Raw genomic sequence first — 13,531 nt, 5'->3', positions numbered from 1 at the left:
CACAAATTCCAAGTGTACTAATGCCGCATTCTGTATTATGATCTGACGTTGAAACGTAAATTCTGTGCCCAGACCCATGAAACTTGCAGAATAGCCTCTTTACCATCTGTGCACTGGATAAGAACTAGAGACCGAATATATCTCAAAGCCTGGCAACGGTTAAACACACACACACACACACACACACACACATACATATATATATATAAAACTCTAACACAACGTTCGCTAAGCTGTCAGATATTCTGAACCTAATGGATAATTTTTCAGCTTTGAAGGCGAAATTCTTTAGTGTGGTATCAGTTTTAAGGTCTCACACGCCATGATTATTATTTCGGTTTCTCGTTGTTACTGTTATTTTAGGGCTGTTCATGTAAATTTATAACGATTCACGCTCTTCCATATTATGTTTCGTCTCAAATTATCTAAACAGATATTTACTAAAGATTGTTTACATAATATCTTTAAAAATTCACGTAGCTGTTCATAATCATGATCATATGCGCGACCTTTTACAGCTCGAAAATGGCGTTTAGTAAAAATATGTTGAGAAAATTTGTGGCCCAAAACAAATGCGCTATCGGAACAAATTCACAGGATAATCTTTTAATTGATGGTAATGGTAAGAAAGTAGTAAACCGTCATGGTGTGAAGGACCGAGCCTGAAGGGGCTCGCCTAGTCAGGAATGTATTTGTGTCGGTGAGGCGGGATGCTCGCCGCTATCTTCTCTAGGCGCAAGACTCTGACCAGGCGCGCAGACTTCTCGTCGTGCATAGGGCAACCCTGAGATTTGAACTGGAACCATAACATTTTATGGGGTAGAGATTAAGATAAAGGTGTAATTCATATCCCTTGATTGCTTTCAAGAATCTCAACCGGATGCTTCATACCTAACAATTATCCTGAATACACGCTTTTTAGCCATTTTCACTCTTCTAAAAATAAAAATTTAAAAGCGAAATACGGAAACAGAACTACTCATCAGCCCTCAGCGTATCCTTAAATGCATTTCGTAAACAAACACCACTCGGACATCTTGAGAAGTTTTCAAATCGCGTAGTTTTTATTTTTTTTCCTGAAGCTCTCCTCACCGTGTGTGTGTCCGGGTAGGCGGGAACGACTTGGTAAATGGCCGCGAGGGAAGGGAACTTAGGGAGAATGTTTTTTTCCATAAGGAAGTTCCTGTCGCTGACATTAATGCACCATGCGTCCCTCCGAAACGGAATGGTAAACGAAGATGAATCAGTGTTCCGGGCGCGTCCGCGACTGACGCTAAGAGCCCGGGTGGGTATTTCTGGTGTTACTTTCCAGTGCGCGTCGCGCGGCAGCTAGGAGCTGTTCGGATTGGGCGGGTGTCAAGCCTGAGAGATGTCTCTTCGCGTTCGGACAGCGGGCTCGTTCGTCTCGCGGCGCGCGGCGTCGAGTGAGTTGTCTCTCGACGAGGCACTCCGCCGTCAAAGAAAATAATCCCGGCACGTGGCGCCTTGCCTCCGCGGAGTGTTGTTGTTCTTAGAATTCCTTTGTTTTTTTTACCCCTTCAACGTATTTTGACGGGGAGACGCGCCACACCTGGCGGAAGGCGGATGCTTGAGCGTCCACATTCGGGAAAATCAAAGAAATTACAGGGAAGTTGGTTGGAATTGGTCAGGGAAAGTCAGAAAATTTTCTAGATATCCTAGAAAAGTCTAATTAGCGGGGGAAATGTCATGCTCTACACAGCTACAAATTTTCACTTTAAATTTACGACGAACGTTGGTTACACATTATCCAGATCTCTTAGTAAATTTATCCGTTATATTTCCTAAATTTACATGTACCAAGGTAATTTACTTTAAAAACGAATCGACGTGTATAATTTTAGTAGATACACAAAATATTTACAAACTGGTTAGGACTAGTGCACATGCTCCCGCACATTTTTTAGATTTACCGTGTTTATACAGAATTAGCAAGAAACGGAAAAGTCCAAATACGGCGTTGTTTCTACAAAGAAACTGTTATCTGAAATTATGAAGAACTCGTTTATTTGAAGTAAATTCTTCATTGAAAAGTCCTTATATTTACTGTAATTTCTAGCAGTACAGTCTGCCATCACCCCGACTGTGAAAGCATTTTTTTTTTTTTTTTCAGTTTCTTTGGTGCTTAGTCATACACACTATAAAATGGCGTTCTGTTTGAAATGAAGAAAGTAGAGAGATAAAGGGACGGTGGAGGCTAAGTTTCCTGTACTTATTTCAGCAAATTATAAAAAAATAATAATTATCGGGGAAATTTGAAAGTTTGGTCCAGGAAAATCAGGAAATTTGTATTTTGATTTGTATGAACATTCTGTATAGCGTTCCCATTTTAAGAATTTCGTGTAACCTTTCCATCGGATTTGTTGTTAACGTGGTGTTGAGGATGAGCTGCTAATGGTTCCACCTCCATTATCCGACGTGACTCATATTAATGAGAATAAGTCGTCAAACAGAATGTTTCGGAGCACATGGTAATTGAGGAAGGATAGTTATTCCTAGCTTTATCGCGCTTTGTGAAAACAGAACTTAAATTTTTAACTCAATGTTAAACATTTGTTTTTGAAAAAATATATCTGCATACTTTTAGTTTAGCAAAGTTATTACGTTACCTTTTTTTATGCTAACATGTACAATTTATTAACTTTTCAGAAATAGAGGAAACAAATTACAGATACATTTCAGGCAAAAATCAAAGTATTTAATGTCACTTATACTTTTGAAAATTCGTTTGTAAAATTTTGTAATATTATTAATTTTTTTTCTAAAGCCTAAGCTTCCATAGATAGATAAAACTAGATTATATCCACAAATTATCATGATAATTATTGTTTTAGTATCATTTTTTGAGAGTTTTTAAGTGAGCCAAGGTCACGTGATTTTAAAATGGTACCGTTTACCCAGTTCGTACGAAGAATTTCATTTCGAGGGGGGAGTGGGTATATAACCATTTTACTCTATGTTTGCTTTCAAATTCTTTCCACTTATTGGTGGGAATGATATATTTTTAGGATTTCGGGGTGTGATATCCCCCATTACCCTACCCTTGCGTACTACCTTGTCATTTTAATAATCTATGAACACTATGGTCTTTGGCGTAAATTAAAAATCATTTTAAGCGCATCGCTCAAGAAACTCCACGTTAATGCAGACGTTTAAAAAAAAAATAATATTCATCCTTAAATGCTTGTCAGAAATTAAAATGTTTTAATCGTTTCTATGTATTAAAATAATTTGTGCCTTTTTTTCACACTTTGATAAAATTACACAGGAAACGACTATGTCAACCCTAGAAAAGTTTTATGGTGAATCAAAATGGAATGTGCTCAAGCTTACGTACAACACTTATTTATGTAGTAAATCACGTAAACGAATAATGGTTATGTATTATTAAGCCAGAATTTTTTTACATATTATATGCAAACAAATAATCAACAGTATAAATTAATGAGTAGGTTAGGAAAACGTATGTTAACGATCTGGTTCTGTTTTCTCTTGTAACGGGAATGGTAAAACCATCTCCAAGGAACAACTTGTTCATTATTTTGGAAACTAACCAATGACCTCTCAAATGTGAGTCAGGTATTATTTAACGAAATTCGATATATTTCAAAAAATTAAATTTATAAAATGGCTACATACATTTCCTGTGATATGAATAATTGCTTTTGGCGTATCCTAGGACATATTTGCAGCGATTATAGCTACAACTAGGCGACATCACTACATTGTGTGGATCAGTGATGATCATAGTCCCGACATTTCAAGGCTCTGCTTGATTACAGTTTCATGACATTATGTTTCTTCTGGGACAATATCTACGTATGGTCCACTACATAAGAATTGTATTTGTGTGTGTTCTGTAGCAAATTTTGTAGAAATATGCATCCCACATTATATTTGCTATTTGTAAAATGTCAGGTAAAACAATCGTGACTAAGTTTTTGCCTGATCGATTGCGTCGTGCTTACTCTCTAGAAGTAAATTTAAAAATTTTCTACAGCTGGGCAACGCTCACAAAAATGTACATTTAATCTCTTTTTTTAAATATGTCTTTATAAAAATCTGAAATTAGCAAAAAATAAACACTTAGCATCGAACATTCGCACGTCCACATTTTGGCCTGTAGTTTTGCAATTTTGGCTCTCCTTCGAGCGAAAGTGATCTCTCTGCGTGAAAGTTTTTTTTAACTTATTCGATTACAATTTGCACCTTTATTTTAAACACTAAAATAATGGTTATATTCTTAGTGACGCTTGTTAAGGGAGTTCAGTTCAAACCTATTGCATTTTTTAACTTAATTATCTGTATTATTTTTATTTATTCATAGTTACAACTACTTGTGATGTTGCTATGTGTTACCTCCGGATTACACTATCCGTATTGCGAATTCTGAGTGTGTGATGCCTTTGATAAGTGTTCTATGCAGCCGGCCGTTCATAAGCGGAATTACTTATATTAATCTAATTTTTATTCAGACACAGACCTAATTGGTACGGCACGTCGAACTACCTCATTAAAAAAAATGTTCGTAAGGAATTTCAGCCAGTATAATCTTGCACGAGTAAACGATTACGTAGTTATTGTAATTTTTTGTTTTGTTATTGTAGTAAGGTCTTACTCTGATAGATGTAATTTAGTTGCGTATTTAGGTATTGCTCTAATTCTTTGTGCTCTTGACAATTATCTGTATTAATGTACATGGTTATCTCTTGCAAATAAAATAAAATGTATATTTGAATTATACGCTCATGTTTTATTTGTTATGCAGTAGGATTTGACTTTAGTGTTTTCGTTAATTATTTGTATTATTGAAGTATGTGTGTAGAAGTATAAGTGGTGCACCGTGCTGTGACGGTGTTGTGGTGTGCTTGCAGACCGTGAGCGCCGGCCCGCGAGCGTGGCCCTCGGCCGCGCCGGGCGGCCACGGCATGGAGGCGCCGCGCGCCAAGGAGGACCAGCCAGACCCGGTGGGCCCCGCGCCGCTCGTCTCCCGCAGGAGAGCCTCCCAGGCCGGCGACGAGCGGGACGCCGACAGGAAGCGCAAGTGGACCCTCGGCGGCTTATTCCGCCGCAAGAAGAAAGAGGCCGTGGAATCCGAGAGCAGTTCCCAGGAGGATGAGAACCCTCCGAAGAAGGGCTTCCTGGCCAGAAGGAGATCGCGACGGGAAAAGAGGAAGAATAAAGCCAGCAAAGTCGTCGGGACGTTCGATCACATCGTGGTGAATCCTCTGACCCATAAGCCGAAATCGCCGCCCAATGGAACTGCACAAGAGTCGGAGGTGGTGGCCACGGAGGCACCTCGCCCGCACAGGGACAGCAGGGACTCTCAAGGAGGCAGCGTGGACAGGATGTCTTCGAGGAACAGCAGTGGGGGTTCGGGGTCTGTGGAAGGATCCGCCCGACGCGTAAAGCGCGGGTTCATGACCCGGGTGGAAGCACGACGGGACCGCCAGCGCGGAGACTCCAGCTCGGAGGAAGGCGATTGCTTTGTTAACCATTCCGTGGGATTGCCCCGCTTCAAGAGCGACGACAGCATCGCCGGAGTGCACAGAGAAGGTTCGTTCAGCCGGAGATCGCGCGGTGCAAGGACAGAGAGGTACATAAAACGTTTGTCCCGAGACGAAGAAGCGGTTTTGAAAAAAGAGGCCGAGGCCGATTATTTCCAAAGACAGAGAATGTGCAAGTCTGATGCTGAGGGCTCGTTTGGTAGACGAATGGGTCCTAGATGGCCAGCGGGCCAAGAAGTGAGTGATCACGAGCCAAGACCTTTCACGAATCATAACCTGGTACAAAAGAACGTTCCTAATTCTCAGTTGACGTCCAGTCTAGATAGAAAGACTCAACAAAGTAATTTGAGAGTTTTAGGACCTAATTGCCGACTACCTTCGCCTATTTCGTCTAGCAAAAGCAGCGAGTCTGTATCTAAAGCTAGGTTAGACCTGCCAAGGTGTCGATTGGGAATCACAAGTATTGAACCACTTTGCAAGTCTACTGCGCCAGAATTTCCTATAACTGGCCAGCGTAGTATTTCGTATGATAGTAACATCCATCGCACTCTTAACTCACCAACGAGCCAAAATCAAAGTGAAGTAATGGTTGTTCAGTTTCCAGTTGCTAGGTTGTCTTCGTTACAAAGTAAATATTTTGATTTATCATCTAGTGTGAAAGGTTCTGGAAATGAAAGCCAATCCTTTGTGGCTTTCAAACAACCACCACCTCCGCCTCCGCCAAGAGATCCTCAGAGGAAGATATTCCCACCATCTTCTATTATAAAACAACAAGAAACAACGAGGCCGATGTCTTTTGCATTTGATAGCAACACACAACATGTCATTCGTCAGCCATTTAATGACCATAGTAATATAACAGTTCAAAATCCCGAGATACATCTAGGTTCTGCTAATTTTTCACATCATCAACAAATTCTGGAAGCCAACACCAAAGTTAATAACCAAAGACATTCACTGTCTGATGAACAAATTACTAATCAACAGTCTCAAGTGACACACCCACTTCTGCCAGTTCGTACTCGACCATCTTCTGTCACTCCAGAAGCCATGAGGTCAACATCTCAGAAATCTCCAGTGTTAAAGAGATACATAACAAGAAATCCTGAAGTTCAAACCCACCCAAGACACCACACCCCTGGGAGTCCTCCATTTCAATATTTTGCAGACCAACATCCTCGTAGTCGCAAGCCAATTCATATACAATACAACAATCAAAACCATGAACAGCCATATCTTAGTGATTCACAGGTTGTGATGAAACCACCACATCCAGTAACAGAGCTCTACCGAGCTAGGGATCAGGAAGGTTTACTCCGTCAAAGAAGAATTCATTCTGCATCCCCAAAACCACCTTTGCAACCAAGCACTAGGAGTGATCGTTCTAGATCCAACAGCCCAAGGCCTGATTATGTTGTATCTCCCGAGTCGAGTCGTGCAAAAACTCAGAAGTTCAAGGTTCCTCCTCTGACTTTTCCTGCTAAACTCGTGGACTCTCACAGCACTTTTAGTGGGCATTCGGACATTTCAAGTTCTCTTACAACAAATAATGCTAAATTTCATCCTGAGCTATCACCTCATGAGACATGTGATTCGTCTGGTGTGCAAAGTAGTGACAGCTTGCGACGTAAAGACTCTTTCCGGCCATTGTCTATGGTATTAGAAAACTCTGAATCTCATGAACTACCATCTCAAGTTGAAGTGGAAGAGAGGGTTGTTAAGTTGTCATCTAGTGTGCAGCCCATCTTGCCTCTCAAAAGAGAACCACCAACTCCCCCAGCAAGGCGAAGTGCTAGGTTAAGTTCTACTTCCAGCCAAGAGGCGAATGACTTGATGTCCGAAGATGGTGCAGATGGCAGGAAAAAGCGAAGGTCAACAAACTTGGATGATGCTCTGACTGAGCTGGAAGCTATTTATAAAAGTTTAAGACTAGGAGATGAGGATCTCTTGGATCGAGCTGAAAGACGTGATTTACCTACATCTCACCAACAGATTAAAGACGAGCCTTGCAGTGATAATTTCATGTCAGCTAATTTATATAGAGGTGCAGAGTCAGATTCTGGTTTTAACTATGGTTGGGGATCCTCAACTGAATCGTTACATGGGAGTGATAATGTGCAAAGGCGTACACGAGCACCAGCTTTTCGGAGATCTGGTATTCCTGATAAAGTTGGAGATGATATGGCTTACCGGCGATTACATCCAAAAGAAAAGCAGGTAGCCCAGGTTGCTCGAAATATTGTGTCGCAAGCTGGAAGTTATTTACTGGCCACGCCAGCACTGTCCCATGGAACAGGTTCAGAATCTAGTCTTCCTGGACTCGAGGCAAAGACAACATTCAATAAATTACAGCAAGAGCCAGATGTTATGTTTGATGATATGTTGTTCCGCAACATACGTCAAGCCAACAATACCTTGAAGGTAATGGATCCACAACCACCTTTTGGCATTCCACTCGGCCCTATAACAACTGCTCCAAACAGTGATTATCTTCATGCAGTTCCTGGAGACAAATATAGGCCAACATTTAAACCAAGAAAAAGTCCAGATGTAGTCAAAGATGACCTTGCATTTCGTAATCTCAGAAAAGATGATCAGAAAGATCCAGTACTTCTTCCTGTTGATGACTTGAATAATTTTAGTAATTTCTTGAATACTAATATGAACCAAAAGAGAGACAATAATTTTTCTTTTCGGAAGAAAAGGGCTGTGAGATCACTTTCTGCCAACCTTCAAAATATTGTAAAAAGAGAAGCACTGTCATTACCTGTTAGTGCTATGTCAGATATTGACATTGAAAAGGCTCAGAGTTTGTCTGATCTTCCTGATGCGTTGCAAGTAGCACAAAAAATTCTAGAAGGCAAGGTAGTCATTGGTGGAGGCTCGTCAAGATCAAGGGAACGTACAGTCAATACTAGTACTGAGACTTTAACTGATAGTCGAGCGAATCTCGTGGATGGAAGTGGTAGAAGAACAGGCTGGCAACAGAAACTTCGTGTGTACATACCACCTCCACTACCACTAGAAACTTCAATGCAGAGACCTCCACCACCAATAACCCCCGAAAGAAAATCTAGTCTTTTGAATGTTGACTTAAGCAAACTGCACGGACAAAAACCAGCAACTATATCTAATGCTCACAATTCAACAACTGCAGTTCCTGACTCTGTTCCTGGTTCACCTATTGATGAAGGTCATTTGGAGGAAATGCTTTCTGCTCTAGCACGTGAAGCCAAAGCAACAAGTGAGAAACTTGGCAAGGAATTAAAAGAGCTCGCTGACGAATCCTCAAATATACCACTACTTAAAGCCTCGATTCTTGGTACTGTTGAAAAAATCAATAAAGAAACACAGACTCCTGAAACTATAGTTCCTGCTCCTACCTTCCCAGCACCGGAAAACATGTCGAATTCTTTGAATGAGAGTGAGTGCCTCGGGACAAGCTCATTACAGGAAAATACTTCGCACGAAAACTCAACGGCAGAAATTCCTCACCAACATGAACCTGATTGTGTAGATGATGTACAACACTCTTCGTTAGCAAAGATACTGCACGAAGAACATATCCAGAATCGCAAGCAAATGTTGTTGGAGATGGAGTTGAAACAGTTAGAACAGCAGGGCGATTCTGAAGATTACGTCATGTCAGAGCCGACAGATAACACGTCCAACAATAATTCGGGTGAGGCAGTGAATGGCGAGAACGCTCCTGCAGGGGGTAGTGACGTCAACGTCGGGGAAGAAATGTGCGACGTGGTCGCGGCCCCCGACGGGCACCGTCAGACACCAGAAGCCCCACAGCCCGGCGAGGTCGTGGAACCTCGCGAGCCCTGCGAAGAGCCGGACTCGGACGCCGGCGGCAGCGGAGGTGAGACGGCGCGCTCGCTGGGCGGGGCGGCGCCGCTGCTGGTTGCATGCTCCCACTGCATCTCCCGCATCTCCCGCATCTCCCGCATCCCCCGCACGCACGGCATGGACCCACTGACCGCGCTGGGCCTGCTCCTTGCTGCCGTGTCCATCGCTGCCTACCTCGTCCTGTGACCGCTGTTTCTCCGGAGACGCTCCTGTGATTGTGGCCTAGCGTCGCCTTTCATTGCGCTGCTGAATGTTTTACACGCACAGTGCACAGTTTTACATTTCCCCATCACTCTGAACTACACGTAGTGCGCTTCAAACAATACAAGTGGTGTTTATTCCGCATTAGTTCTCCCAATCGCATTCTTTCTGCGCGGCTTACGCCGGATTGTATGACGATAGCTAAGAAACATACGATTAATTTATATACTCTTTTCTAGATTGTTCCTGATGCAATCTCCATATTCTCTGTAGAGCTGAAAGATCTATCTCCCTTGAGTTACCTCCCACAACATACACCAGTTCACAGTCCGTGTTCACACGAAAATAAAATAAAAATCTTCATACTACGTAAGATACCTTTCAAGACATTTTGCATTTGTTAAACATATATTCCAAGCCCTCTAACATGTTCAACATAAGCATTTTCAAGTTTCTGTAGCCTTAACACTTTTACAACGGAATGTTCATGAAACCACCCCAAGGATCTTACACTGCATTATGTTAGGAACTTCACACTTTCCAGCGATAAAATTTCAGTGATTCTTAATTCGACCCATAAACTTTGGCTGCAGGTTTAACACGAAAAAATAAGTTGAAAAACATAATAAGACTGACGTGCTAAAGTGGTTCCCAAGGCTGTTATATGTATTTGAAGATGTAACTGAACACTGGTATTGCAAATAATAGATCAAGTATTGTGATGAAACACTAAGAATCTGTTTTTTAATTGACAAAATTGTACAACCCCAGCATAACTTATTGCTGTCGTAAAAATAATTGTATTAAAATAATTGGTTATTTAAAACTTACTTTCTATAAATTTTTGTAGTGTACTATGAGGATGAAATAATTATTTTTTGCAGCGAAACGGTTTGCAGTTAGGTGTGCTCCTTAAAGTTGGATGCAGACTTCTTCTGCATATGGAGAGCTAAAACATATTTTATAAACCCTTTGAGTACTCGACATGTTATCGAATAAAATAATTTAGAAAAAAAATTGTCAGCTTTGTGTAATTCAGCTGTTGTGTTATTTAATGGTTAATTTAATGACATTAAAGCTTTGATTCTGTGTTCTCATATATCAGTGTTAAAAAAATGAATACTTTATCATTTTTTATTAAAATTGCGGTTACAATTTTTAATACTTTGACATGAATTTTTTCACTATAGGTTGTATTATTAACACAAATGTGATCATTGCAATCTTCATAATATGTTCGTGTTGTGCATAATCACACAAAGCCATAAATGCAACCAAAGTTCTACAACTACTCTTCAACTTTATGCATTAAAAATGATGTTTGTTTTTTTTAATAAATAGGTGGATGTACAACACACACATTTCATTATCAAGACCAGCCACTTCTTTTATAGAAAGGTTTAGTTCAGCTTGACTGCCTGTACAAGCTTGTGTTTCGCCACAACACTGTTTCGTATCGAAACATATTTATTTTATTGTAGATATAACGTTTTATTGCACATAAAATAAGTCTACAATATGCATGCATTACCTCACTTTGTAGTAACACTTTTGCATTTGTATTGATGAATGTTATTTACGTAAGCACATTCTAGTCAGGTTAAGTTTCGGTTGCAGGAAGTTTTTTGTATTGTTATTTAACTAACGTGATGAATGTTAGTTATTTTCTGTAGATTGTTTGCACATTTAATTTGTTTTAATCCTGCATGTGGCATGTGTAATTTAGTTTCACTGTTTCATTGCAGTAGTGTGTTTGGATTGTAAATGTGTTTATATTGTACTTACAATTAGTCAAGTTGATGCTATATCAAATTGAATTAAATCATTTGTGTTAATACTCACTGTAGTTTTGTTTTATACCTTAATTTTTATCCTTACACCCAATCCTTACACATCATCTGTGTATTCGTAGCACATTCTTTTATGTCTTCTAACCTGTGTTGTTTTGTTTGCGTCCTTTTTTTTTTCATTGTTAAACTGTATTACATGTTATGAATTCTGACTAGGATATACTTATGAAGTGAGACCAATTACAATAATAGATATATTACGAAATGCAACTCTCATAAGTGTTCTGTTCCTCTACACTAAAAACTGGAGTGTGTAATTTGCTTTGTACGAATGTTGAGTTCAATGTGTGTGGACAGTTTTTCTTATTTGGTGTGTGTGAAAATGAGCCATTTATAAAACTTTTACAAGTTTTTTTAACACCGACTCATTTTTTAGCAGTCTTTTAAACGTTGCCACTCGAATTAGCAAAATGTGGACTTTAATTTTATAAGATCGTGTATTCATATGGTTCACGCCGACTAGTATGTTGTAATGTGACAAAAAATTAATTCAAAAATTGCCGTTATCATAGTTAGGGATGAGTCACGCCCCCCTCTCTACGCCAAAAGAATTAAAACTCCGCCAAAATTAAAAACTGAACATTAATAATAAATATAAAATGAACGTTCAAAATCGAATCAGAATAGCGAGTGACCGGTAGCCTAAAGGTAAATTCTTAATCATACTATTTTCTTTTACTGAACAATTGAATGAGAAAAAAAACATCAAAATATATGAGAATATTTTTTTCGTTAGCAATACCAAAAAATAATACACTGACGGCCGACCGACGTACAGGGTTAATACGTAAACACATTCATAATACTCGCAAGATAAAAATGTGTACTACTGCGCATCGATATACTTCTTGCGAACCTGCCACGAAAGTTAAAATATCAAACAAACCAACAAATTAAAGAGTTAAAAGTCAGGGGCGTAACCAGGAAGATTTCTTGTAGGAGTGGTCATCAAAAGAAAGGTTGCAGTTGCAAAACATGACGCAGAACATAAATGAGAAATTGGCCTTGGAATATTTACAAGTTTGTGGTCTCAGCTGTGGTTTTTCCATACAACATTTTATGAACCAAAAGTTTCACACGTGAATTTAAGTTTTTAAATAAACACAAATATACTCCCATAATAAAAAAATAAATAAAAGATCGGGAGGGGTATAGAGGGTTTCCCCCCTCCCCCTCCGGGTCATTCTGGAGCCGCGCTGGGCTCAGGTACAGTATTGAATTGACTGCTAATACCAATAATTTGCCCGGGATAAACTTTTTTTTTTAAAGCTTATTGCATTGTAGCCATTTCTAAATCATATGGACAGGCAATTTAACACTCCCATGTATTCGTATTTAGTAAAATAAACTCTTTAGGCGATTTTTAAGCTTACTTTGTTATGGAATATTCTGGAAACTTCACGAACTTTTTTTTAAATACCTATAAATTATTATCTATGTATAGGTATATCTATATTTTGCAGGTTCCATGCATCCTAGATGTTTATATTATTTTCTATTTAATGCATATAACAGCGGTTTTCGTAAAATTTATACAGTTTCCTTCATAAGAATAACATGGCCTTGATCTGAACATTGGCCTGGCGAAGGTGAGAAGGTTCTGTGCTGTTCCGCTTGTGAGAAATCCCATGAAAATAACATACCCATTCCCTTCCGTAAGTTAAAGCATGAAACCAGTTTATTCGCCCCAAACGCTAAGTTTTGCAGTTATCGAGAAACTTTTCTGACAGAAGATTTGGGTAGTTTTTAAAAGATTAACAACAATCTAGAAGTTTTTTTTAAACACATTGTCTTGGTATATAGTTTTTGCGTTACTAGGGTCAGTAATTAATTTTTTTACAAACAAATTCCATTGTATTCATATAGAAAATTTTTATTATTGCACTTACTGATCTGTGTTTACCTAAAAAATTGTACGCAATAAAAATATTTGTAACTTCCTTCACATCTCATTTCAAAAACTTCTCATCACCCTTTCTCACTATCAAATTTCCCGTCACATTGAATTAATTCGACTTGTATAAGAAAATCGGATGTCGAGTGAAGTCACTGATACGTCATCACGTCATTGATGAAATTGTATGGTAGCAATATTAATAA

At 39.3% G+C, this 13,531-nt stretch overlaps 1 protein-coding gene across 2 annotated transcripts in view; it reads left to right on the top strand.

Annotated features, from left to right (window-relative positions):
* LOC134546213 (uncharacterized) overlaps nt 1–13,531 on the top strand; it is a 720,520-nt gene that overhangs the window by 250,464 nt on the left and 456,525 nt on the right. Inside the window, exon 1 of one of the 2 annotated variants that reach the window (XM_063388828.1) lies at nt 9,281–9,393. The exons of the other annotated variant lie outside the window; for it this stretch is intronic. The gene's annotated coding sequence lies outside the window, so the exon portion shown is untranslated. Of the gene's footprint in view, nt 1–9,280; nt 9,394–13,531 lie in introns of those variants that run through there. 2 annotated transcript variants of the gene reach the window in all.

The sequence above is a fragment of the Bacillus rossius genome, chromosome 1 (assembly GCF_032445375.1).
Source record: "Bacillus rossius redtenbacheri isolate Brsri chromosome 1, Brsri_v3, whole genome shotgun sequence".
NCBI classification, from domain to species: Eukaryota; Metazoa; Arthropoda; class Insecta; order Phasmatodea; family Bacillidae; genus Bacillus; species Bacillus rossius.
The sequence above is the reverse complement of the archived record's forward strand: the minus strand, read 5'-3'. Positions and strand labels throughout refer to the sequence as shown.